This window comes from Talpa europaea, assembly GCF_964194135.1.
Source record: "Talpa europaea genome assembly, chromosome: 1".
Taxonomy (NCBI): Eukaryota; Metazoa; Chordata; class Mammalia; order Eulipotyphla; family Talpidae; genus Talpa; species Talpa europaea.
In genome coordinates this window covers 96,954,605-96,966,736 of record NC_140073.1, presented here as the reverse complement: position 1 = coordinate 96,966,736, position 12,132 = coordinate 96,954,605, and positions in this window count along the sequence as shown.

The window sequence follows — 12,132 nt, the reverse complement described above, 5'->3', positions numbered from 1 at the left end:
AAACTCCATAACCAGATCTGTCTCAAGAGACAAAAGCCAACTTTGTAGTTATAGACAAGACACAAACGTGAAGCCAGCTCATATTTTCCTATAGCATTTCTTTCTAGTTAAGTCTGCAAACTAATTTGGATTAAACTAAAACAGACTTTTGCTCCAAGCATTTTGGAAGTTTAAAGAGTTTGGCTAATTTTGGTTGTCTTTTCAAAATATTTCTTATATGGCTTCTTCATGTCTGCATCCTGGAATGGGACCAATATGTGCTAAAATCTTGTAAGAAGTTGCTCTTTTCTTTAGCTTCTGAAAGGCAGAAAATACATGGAGGTTCTCAGGATTTCTGTCTGTTCTTATCAAATGTGATGCTGGACAAAGTTCATTGCCACTACTATTCAAAATCATTGAGGAAGAAATGTAGAATATGAATTTAAAATATATGATAATTTTCCCAATATACTAAAACTTTTTATGTAGTTGCATCATTTTTTAAAGAAAATAAGAACAGAAAAGTATGCTTCTAATCTTTTCTCATTTTTGCTTCTCCCTCTGTCATATTCATTTTGACTTTATTTCTTGCCATTGAACCTGAAAGGAAGCTATTTTAATTTCTAGTTTGGATTTTGTGCTATCATTGGTACATGATACTACATAAGAAATCTACTCTCCTAAAAAATCTTTGCCACTGATGCCACATACAAATACCGTATGGACTAGCTCTCAGAGCCAAAGCAGGAAAAATCGCCAAAGGGTAAAAATAGTTCTTGATATGATGATATGCTGCTAAAAGCCACATGGTGTTTGGGTGCAGCATTTCACAGTCAAACAATCATAATTTCATGCCTAAAATGTGCATGTTATTTCAGGAAAATACAAAATCTGAGCATTGCACATTTGCTACAGAATGACCAGTGAGTGTTGCTATAATGATTTGTTTTTCTTTTACAAATGAATATTTCTTGCTGAGCCTTTTCATGCCATATTGCCTGGGGTGGCAATGGGAGTAAGGACAGACTGAGGTGAGAGGAGGAAATATTGAGTGTATCTAATCTTTCCTGTTGTAGTCCTTTTAATTCTACAAGCTAGGTAGGGTATCAAACTAACCTTGTTTCCTCTTTTCTTTTTCCTCTGGAATGTTATGTTAGTTACTATAGTCTTCATCTCAGAAGCAATCTTTGTGGGGTTCTACCTGATGCTAGGGGCAACTTTTCAGAAGGAAGGTTTATATTCTGTCCCTAAGGGTCCTATAGTTCCTATGTAACCTTTAATAAACATTTATGGCAGTAAAACTCTCCCTCCCTTAAAGTCATAATGGATTTGAGAGGATTCAGTTGATCTCTGGCTATGATCTTTGCAATGTAGACACAATAGCATAATGAAAATACCACCATTATCCTCATCGTATTTTATTTAAGCTATGTTATGTTTCATTCTCTGGCTGCAGGGTGGGGGAAGGACAATAAGGTACAAAGAGAAATAGATGGGCAAAAGGGAAAATGAATTGGATTATGTTTTTGTTTTATTTCATTTTGTTTTGGTAACAAAATATTGCTTACTCAAAGAGAAAAAGGAAGCCCTGATGTTATTAAACAAAAGTTGAAGATTTGTGGTATCTTTCAAACTAGAAAAATATTTAAGGACTTGGAAACAAAAGAGCCAGTTGAAAGGTCATGATACTTGAGAGGATGGGTGATTAATTCAACAATCAACCATGGGTGAATAGAAAAAAGTCTGATTCCTCACCATAATAATAACTGACAGTATTATATAAAACTCACTATGTACCCGGTGCATTAAGAAAATTAACTCACTTAATTTTCCACAAAAAATCTTTATAGGTATTATTACTGTATCCATTTTATAGATAATGAAACTGAGGAAGAGAGAAGTTCTTTCGCCATAAATGGCAGGTCTGTAGAAAACTGACCAACTGGTAAGCTGGGTAGCTCTGAGAATAGCTACAAACTGAGGCTGAAGGTGCAGGGATATAACCTGTAAATATCAAGTCAGGATGGAACTAGGACTAGTGAAAAAAAAAGATGTATTGCTTTAATAAAAGAAAACTATGTTAATGGAACTTATAATAAAATGGTTTAATATAATTAAGTAATGTTACTCTGAGTGCTTGTCAATTAACTCACTGTTTTCTGTGTTTGGGCAACAAACTATCTTAGAGTTGGAGGGGATTAAAAATCTTCTGGTCCAATGAAATGCAACCTTTATCTGTATAAAACTCACCTGAAAAACAACATTTACATGCTGGGCACACTCTGAGATGAAACAAATGAACAACTAAGGGCTAAAGAGGTTAGCTCGAAGCTTCAAAGTTAATTAGTACAAGAACAAGGGCTCTGACTCAGTTGCTGTGGTTTCCAGCTCAAACTATTGACCATATGTCAGGTGAAGGATAGGGGAAGATGGTGTCTCCAAGATATACTGCTCAAATGGATGCTGGATATTTTTATTGATAATCTATTATGTCTCAAGTATTATGCTGCACAGAGCAGATGTAATTCAAATCTTTGTATTTCCTATAAAAAGCAAAGGAGAGAAACCGAGATTGTAGTGCAATATAGTTGTAACAAAATAGGACATTCTAGGACTGTGGAGAACATGTGCCAAATCTAGATTCACAGAATTGGTTAAAGTTTCCTAGATAGCTTCTGAAAAAAAAAAGTGTAAAAATTGTGCAAATGTGGAATGGAGGAAGATGAATCCAGCCAGACCTGAAAAAGAGAGAGCTTGGTGTACAGGAACAAGTAAACAAAGTGTTTGACATGAATGCAATGTCTAAAGAGGAGTGGAAAAGATAAGGTTAACAGGGTAGCCAGGGATAGGGACTATCAAGGAGCTTTCCATTCAGTATTAAGGAGCATGAACTTTATCTCAGAGACCTTAAAGAACTTTTAACAGGGTAGCAAATTCATCAAATTTAAATTGTACCAAGATCACCTAGTTTGTAGTGTGAATAGACTCGTGATCAACAAACTAATGAAAGAGTATATGGTAATAATCCAAGTAAAAAGGAAAGTGATTTATTTTGGAAGGCCCATGTACATAGAAAGGAATGATTTAATTTGGTATATAAGAGGCAGATTAATATTGTGCTGATTAAATATAGATGGTAAGGGAATAAGGCCTGAAAATCAAAACAAAGCTAAGTGTATTGGATAGAATTGTGTCCCCTATACCACTTCCCCATTCATGGGTTGAAAGTCCTAACAACATATGTGGTTATAATTACCTTCGTGGAGGTAATTAAGATGAAATGATGTCATTAAGATAGGGCCCTAAGCTGATAGAACTGGCATCCATAAAAGAAGGAATAGAAGAACTCCGTCTCTTCTTACTTGCACAGAAGAAAAGTCATATTGAGGGCACAGAGAGAAGGTAGTTATCTCTAAAATAGCCCTTACTATAAAATAAATGGTTGGCACATCGACCTGAGATTTTTAGCTTCCACAACTGTAAGAAAATAGTTTGTTTAAACTGTCTATTCTATGGTATTTTGTTGTGATAGTTCCAACTGACTATTATACTTAAAGTATAATAGTACATAGTAGTACATAGTACATAGTAGTGATATCTGCCAGTTGTGGAGCATGGGGAAGTGAGTTTTAGCAGTGATTTTCTCAGAGGAGGAACCTTTCACAGAAAACATTAGAGATTTGAGACAAAAATCCTGAAAGTGTAGTGTCACAGAAGTCAAGAGTAAAGAACTTGTAGGAGGGAGTGACCAACAGTGTCAAATGTGGTGGAAAGGACAAGAAAATTAAAGACTAAGGAGTTCATTAGTTTTATCAACTTGAAGCTTGATGAGAATGATTTAAATGGTGGGTTACAACTGCTGAGGAAGTTTCAGGAGGCTGAGTGTGTTGTCAAGATGATGCCCTACTCCAGCATCCTGTCTCAGGAATATAATGGTTCTAGGTATTGCCTTTTTTAATTTACCACCATTGAAGCAGAGGCCATTTTTTCTACTGGTTGCTGAGAGCCAATGACTGAGCACATGAGGGTGTAATGTAGGTCCATTAATGGCAGAACAGTCATTCCCTGTCTGTGCAATTTTGTTTTGAAGTATCCATAATGGCATGGCTGAAACAATTTTAGAACTATGATAGTCTGAGATTCTTCATAACCAGTCCTTATTCCTTCTTTTTCTCTCCTTCACTGTAGCATCAAATTCTGAAAGCTCTTCTGACTCTTTGGCTCCTTCCTTTCTCATTTTTCAGGTATTCCCTCCTAGAAATGTCCTCTGTACATTTAATATTGTCTTGGTATCTGCTCCTCTGAAAAAGCAATATGACACCGAGGGATCAATAAGGTGAAAACTTAAGATATTATCATGCCCAAGATTTTCCAGAAGCGTTATTGTAAGGAAAGAGTGGCCATTAAATGGGTAAAGCAGTTTCTCTGAGGTGTCCCAAAGGTTGGAATCTAGAGACTAGTCAAGAAAGTAAACTAAGAAAAAGGGGAGACCTTCAGTTTTCACACATACAAGAAGGAAAAAGGGATAAAATTACAGTGGATTTTATAGGTTGAATAGCATGATGTTAAGGCAAGCTTCATGTTGTGGTTTCTTTGTATTCTGTGAATTAGGAGATAGGATCTTACCTGAGAGCAAGGGAATTGGTTAGAAAGAAACCTGAAATAGTCACAGTGGTCTCTACAGTATGAAACATTAGAGAGAACAAACTAAGAAAACACAACAGGACTTCAGGGCAGATTCAAGGGCCAAAGTGTATTATTGGTGGACTACTTTTATCTTTTCTCAGGAATTGTGTTATAGACCGAGAGAAAGTGAAGAGTTGAATTTTAATTTTAATTTTCCTGCATACAGACAATGCTTCTGACTATATACATACCTATGCCCCAATCCCCACATCACTAGTTTCTACTGCTTGGGCAAATGAAATGAAAGTACGTTTCTAATATTTTGAGCTGGAGGGTCAGTTGTTTCAAGATTGCTGGCTTTTTAGGACCTTGAGAGAGAGTCCCATTGTAAGAACAGAAATGACTCCTTGCCTTCGGTATGAATGGTGTCATCTGAGTTCTAGTTCTTGACTAATACAATTTCAAATGCTAAAAAAAAAAAAGTCTCAGCTCACCCATCCTTTCAGTACCTCTCCTGAAACATTTGATATTATCCTGATGGACATGTGCCCACCATGTAATCCCACCAAATAGTGGAAATAATGGAAAACCTAAATAAATAGTGGAAAACTTAAAAAGAACCCATAGGGATCGTATTTCAGTTTCCTTGCAGCCTGAAATTTCTTTGTTATGTGTGTAATTATAACCTCATAGCATTGCAGCTTTGTAGTTCTAGAGAAAGAAATGGAGAAGAGAATATCTTAAACTATCCTATAGCAAAGAAAAGCAATCTTTAACAACAAAGGATGTTAAAAAAAAATCAGAGATTACTATGAGTTTTTTTCTTAGGAGATATTTAAAGGTGGGGATATTGATGTGATATTGATATTGGACATAGCTGTATTACCTGTGGAAAAATTGCTTATCAGTTTTTTCATTGTATGTTTTATATTCTGTTGATAAATTTATTAGTAGACTGAGATATAAATAAAGAAACTAAGAATACAATTGCATTTCTTATTGTTAATTCTTGTTGTTAATTTAATGCTGTTTCCATTATTTGAAGGTACAAAGAACTTTCTTAAAATGCAAAAACTTTGACCTGACCCACAATGAAAAAGAGAGTGGAGGAAGTGTTCCAAAATGAAATAATATAGAAAACATTACTGATGAGGAGATAAATCAATCCTAAACATGCTTATTGCAGTCTTTGTTTTTTTTTTCTTTTTTTTTAAGATTTATTTATTTATACATACTGGGGTACAGTCCAGAGGTGTGGGGGGTGAGAGGATTCACCAGAGACAGTGTAGGGAACAGAACAGGCAGATTGAAATACACTGCTGAGGGGAGCAGCAGGTGAGACAGGAGAGGTCTGCTGTGCCATGTGGGTAACACCCTGGCTGGGGATCGAACTCGTGCTGTGGTGACTGCGGATAGCTTCGTAGGTTGTGTCTTAACCACTTGTACCACCAGGGAGGCCCACTTATTACATTCTAAGAGACAGAAAATTGAAAAAAAAAAAAAAAACAGCTATCCTGTATTAATGAACTTTTAATAACCACAATTAAGTAATCTCTATACTTTAATCTTTGGAGAAAATGTATCTTTGTCAGTACTGAGGATTTAAGAAAAATTATGTTATATGTGATTCTCATAAAAATGCTATAGAAAAAATATACTATTGTTTCTTTGATAATAATTTTCAGCCTTTCTTTCCTTGAAAATGAAGAAAGATGCCTTTTGCTGCCTCCCATTTTTAACTAAAGAGGTGTACATCTTTTTTAATTTTTGATTTTAGCAAATTCTTATCTAGTCACTAGCAAGATATGTGGAACTATAATTTGGCAGCATTTCCCATAAATAATTGACTTGTGCATATATGTGTGTATAATGTTAAGAAAATGAGATAATTTAAATTTTCAAGGTAAAAAGCTATTTTATCATAATTATATAAGCTATCAATATCTATAATACTTCACAAGTTACTGTTCAAAGATATAATTGTATTTGGGATACTGTAAAATTGTTAGTGGGCAGGGTGAGGGGCACCCCACGACCCCTAAACCTGCATGCTCTAAATGGGTTCTGCCATCTGCCGTATCAAGATAAAATATACTCTAGTGTGTAAGACCTTCAAGAGAAAATGACTTTAATACAATTAGTGTGCAGTAGAAAGAACAGAAAGAATAACCTAGTTTCCAGCTTCACACCCAAACTTACCCATCCCCTCCGTGTTGAACCAAAGCAGGGCCACTGAGTCCCAAAAGCTTGCCATTATCTAAGGTGCCTTCTGGTGAGGACCCATAGGAAAGGGGCAGAAGGGGCCAGGCAAGGGGCACTGAAGGAGCAAATCAAAATACAAGTCAAGGTAAAGGCTGCCATTGTCAGCCTCCTCACATGTCTCTCAGTCTCTCACCCACAGCTCTGCCTCTTTCAAGTATCTCCTTCCATGTCCCCCAAGTCCCTGGTACAAGTCGAAGATGGAGAAGCAAGCACAGTTTCTTCACATGTCTCTCTGTCCGCGTGCCTCCTTCAGGTCCTCACTTTTTTTTTTTTTTAAGAATTATTTATTTATGCATACGAGAACTGGGTATAGGCCAGAGGTGCGGTGGGTGGATGAGAGGATTCACCAGACAGATTGGGGAACAGAACAGATGGATTGACTTAAATACACTGCTGAGGGGAGCAGCGGGCAAGTCAAGAGAGCTCTGCTGCACCATGTGGATCACCTCCTTGACTGGGGATTGAACGCATGCTTCAGTGGCTGCCTGCGGATAGCTTCTTAGTGCTGAGTCTTAACCCCTTGTACCACCAGGGAGGCCCCTCTGGTGAGTTTGAATAGCAAACAGAGAGTTTAGAAACTCATATGGTCTCCCTAGTGGAGCAAGGACTAAAAACAATGCTATCAAGCTGTTGGCAGTCACTGCAGCACAAGTTCAATCTCCAGCCTGCCAGAGAGAAACCCACATGGCATAACAGATCTCTCTTGTCTTGCCCGCTGCTCCCCTCAGCAGTGTATCTCAGTCAATCCACTTGTTCTGTTCCCTACTCTGTCGCTGGTGAATCCCCTCACCCCCCACACTTCTGGCTTACACCCCAGTTCTTGTATGCATAAATAAATAAATCTTTTTTTTTAAAGAAAGCTTAGAAGCTCGTAAGCTAGTTTTTATATACATGCACTAAATTTATATAACTTATTTTACTTTTATTGGCTTCATTTTGATTCCTGTGATTCTTGACATATCTAATGTTGTTTATTATAAGTATATTCAACATTTTTATATCTTCCTTTAATGCATGAACTAATTTAGTTTGCCATCAAATTTAATTCAGTTATGAGTAAATGACATAAGCATTGCACTAACAAATGCGCACATCATGGTGCATTTATGGGGGGAGATCTTGCCATTCTGTCCCTACATGCTAGGGAGGTTTTAATATCTTTGTTTTCTTTATAATGACTTTACCCTATGACAAAAACAAAACAAAAAAAAAAAAGGATTGACCCTTGGCTGCAGAACAACGTTATTTCATAGTGATTTGTGGATAAATAAGTCACTGCATTGGACTCTATGCCCTGTGATTTTTATCTCCTTTCAGAAACCACATTTACTAGGACTTTTTTTGAAACTCAGTCAAACTTCATGAGAAATAGACTATGAAATCATTCTCACAAGTCAGATTCATACTATTTTTAAATAGGGCTTGAGAGTGGCAGGACAGCCACAGCAGCGGAAGCGCCTGGGGCCCTAGCCTGCTGAATGCCCCAGGCAATCTAGAAAGACAAAACTGCTCTCTGAACTGGGAGTGCACCTCCCTGGATTTGCTTGTGGGAGGTTTTTTTTTCCTTTTTCTGCTTTTGAATGAAGATGGAGTAACCGTCTTGCTATGACATTATAAAAAAAAAAAGTCAGGCAAGACTTAACATGTGAGGTGTATATTCTCTTCTCAGTATGTGCCTGTAACTCCCACTGACAGTGATGGCAGTTATGCAGATGCATGTAGAAGAAAATAGACTCTTTTTAACATTAAACATCCGATTTGGGTCTCCCCAGAGAGTCTTGGTAACCGAGTGGCTGTGAATGATGCATTCTCACAGAACGCTTGAGCCATAAATCAATCCTGAATCATACTTTTCCTAGAGTTCTTTGCTACTCTTCTGAAATCCTAGTGTATCACACATGCATTGAGTCTATTTAAAACTGAACCTAAATACATTTACCAAAATAAGATTCAAATAATTAAATGTGATTTTTATAATCGCTTTTCTCTGAAGATTCAGAGTCTAATCTGGCTCTGGTTAATTGTTTTAATTTGACTTATAATACAGTGTCAGTTTATGTAGGTGGAATTAGTTTTCTATTTCTCTCCTTTTTGTAAGTGCTGCCTGTTTACTTAACAATATTTGGCTTTGCCTAATGATATGTACAGAAGACAGTGCTAAGTGGAACATCAGCTGTTTACATCAGCTCTAACAATTAATGCATGTTAATTTTTAATTACACTGATTGTACTAGAGGCAGAATGTATGTTTCTTCACAGAACAGATGTACTAGTCAGCTTGGCTGGTGAACATGCAGATCGATCAGATGTTGATGCTGCCAGCAATTCAGCAAAATCTGCTAAGAGTGTCGGCTTCTAATGTACTTACAAGTTTACGGCTCAGAGTCCTGGTGGAGGCAATGCAGCTCAATGCTATATCCTCTAATGTTTACAGAAATCACAATATGTCTGTTTTGTGGTTAGCATTCTACAGTGTGTGATTAGAAGATGAATAGGTATGAGAGGAGTCAAAGGTTTCTTCACTTGTGAACTGTCTCCATTCTTACTTGAGGGAGGATTTTTCAAGATTTTATTTTGCTATTAGAAGAAAATTTTGTTTAATTCATGGCTCATGTGCTAATGTTAGGTGCCTAACAGATGATCACCATCACTATAAGGAGAAAGTACACAGATTATGTAGTTAATACTCTACTAAGCACTGATACAACAGCTAGATGGAAATCATATAGAAAGATCGCAGACAGCTGACAGACCTTCAGTCAATTGACAATCAATCAAGAAGTATTTATTGAGTATTTCAAAATGTTGAACATTTCACTAAGAGCTATAATTTCCCTAATCATGAGGGATTACAAAAATCTAAAAGTCCTTCCCTTAGGGAACTCAGATCCTTATTGGAGAAATAACACTCATAAACACAAAATAATTCAGGAACGGTATATGCTGTAGTTCACAATGTGTAGTTGGCAATGAAAAGAATGAATGGAATATTCTATGACAGAGTTAAACTAGAACTGACCTGGAGTTATTTGCCTCTAAAATATACTTTGATTGAATATATAGGTATTAAATAGTACTTTTTAAATTAGTGTTGCCAATTCTTCTTTATTACTCCACAAACTAAAACAGGTCTTCTTTTCCTTTGGCACATTCTGAACTGTAGGTTGTGAAGACATCCCTATGAAAATTCCTTGGGTCTTTTTTACTTATGGGGAAAAATATGTGACAGCCTAATTTAATCATTTGACCCACTGATATCACTCTGAGGTATAGGGTTGTGTGTGTGTGTGTGTGTGTGTGTGTGTGTGAGAGAGAGAGAGAGAGAGAGAGAGAGAGAGAGAGAGACACAGAGAGAGAGAGAGAGAATGAATGAATGAATGAATTAATGTGTTGAAAAATGCATATAGAAATACAAAGGACTAAAAATAGCTATGGCTGTCTTAAATAAGAACAAAGCTGGGGAATGTATAATACCAAATATCAAAATGTATGGGCCTCCCCAGTGGTGCAGGGGTTAAGCACCGCACTATGAAGAAATCTGCAACCTCTGCAGCACGAGTTCAATGCACAGCCAGCCAGGGAGCAAACCACATGGTGCAGAAGACCTCTCCTGACTCACCCGCTGCTCCCCTCAGTCAATCTACCTGTTCTGTTCCCCACTCTGTCTCTGGTGAATCCTCTCACCCCCCATACCTCTGGCCTGTACACCAGTTCTTGTATGCATAAATAAATAAATCTTTAAAAAAACCATGAATATCAAAATGTAAAACTTCAGATTAAGATAGTGTAGTATTAACACAGATATGAATAAACACATCAGTGCAACTAAAAATTTTAAGGTAGAGCTTATGTGAGCCTCCCTGGTGGCGCAGCGGTTGAGTGCTGGGTTGCGAGGCTGCCCGTGGCCTCTGCAGCGCCGGTTCGATCCCTGGCTGCTCCCCCGCCACCGGAGGAGGGTCCCACATGGCGCGCAGACCTCTCCTGCCGCCCACTGCTCCCCTCAGCAGTGTACTTCGGTCCTTCTGCCTGCTCTGCTCCCCACTCTGGCTCTGGTGAATTCTCTCACCCTCCCTCACTTCTGACTATACCCAGTGCTTGTATAAATAAATAAATAAATCTTTAAAAAATATAATAAAGTAGAGCTTATGCCATGTCAGTTGGTAAGGGGGAGACATGGTCTCTTTAATAAAAATGGACTAATTTCATATCCATATAGATAAAAATGTAGTTTAAGATATTCTGTACCATACACAAACAGTAATAGAGTTTCTAGATGTAACTATGAAATGTAACACTATTAATAATACTGGTTGTTTTGGGTTGTTTCCATAGCTTACCTATTGTAAATATTGCTGCAATAAACATAGGAGTGCGGGTGTCCTTTTGAATTAATGTTTTTGTGTCCTTTGGGTAGATACCTAGGAGTGGCACTGCTTGATCATATGGAAGCTCCATTTTTAGTAGTTTGAGGAATCTCCACATGGCTTTCTATAATGGTTGGACCAGTTTGCATTCCCACCAGCATTTGCATTCCTCACCTACATTTGTTGTTGCTTGTTTTTTTGATATGTGCCATTCTCACTGGTATAAGATGGTATCTCATTGTGGTTTTGATTTGCATTTCCCTGATTATGAGTGATGTTGAACATTTTTTCTTATGTCAATACAGTGAACTCTAAATCCACTCCAAAAGAACTGACTTCAGTTGCAAGAGAGTGTTAAGAAGTAAGGTCTAAGAACTTTCTTAAAAACAGTGGACATGTTGGTGAAAGGCTATTAATAGGGGACTGAAACATATGTGGGGAATACGGGCTAAACTCTAGGACAGTTAGTTTGCTGGAGAGAAGTGGGAAAAGAGACATCTGGAACAAATCTGTAGCCTTAAGAACCATGCTATCAAGGTTTCCCAGTTTGATAAGATTAGGCTGTGATGGAATTTATACCCTGGGTTAATGTGAAAACAATAAAGTAAGAACCAATAGTTAGTGGGACTTAACACCTGAATGTGATCAGAAAAAGAAAGAAAGTCCTGCCAAATACAGTGTCATCCCTGAGTGAGTGTATACTGAAGACTGTACCACCCTGAAGAGCAACAGCAGAGATTCTTCATTGGGAGGGGCAGAAGGATGAATATACTTAACTAAAATAACCTAGCCAGTCACCAAATAAGAACCAATAACAACTCCTGGAGGGGAAAGGGAATTACTCAGAGCTGCTATAATATTTTCTAAAATGTCTGACTTTCAACCAAAAAAATGTGAGAGA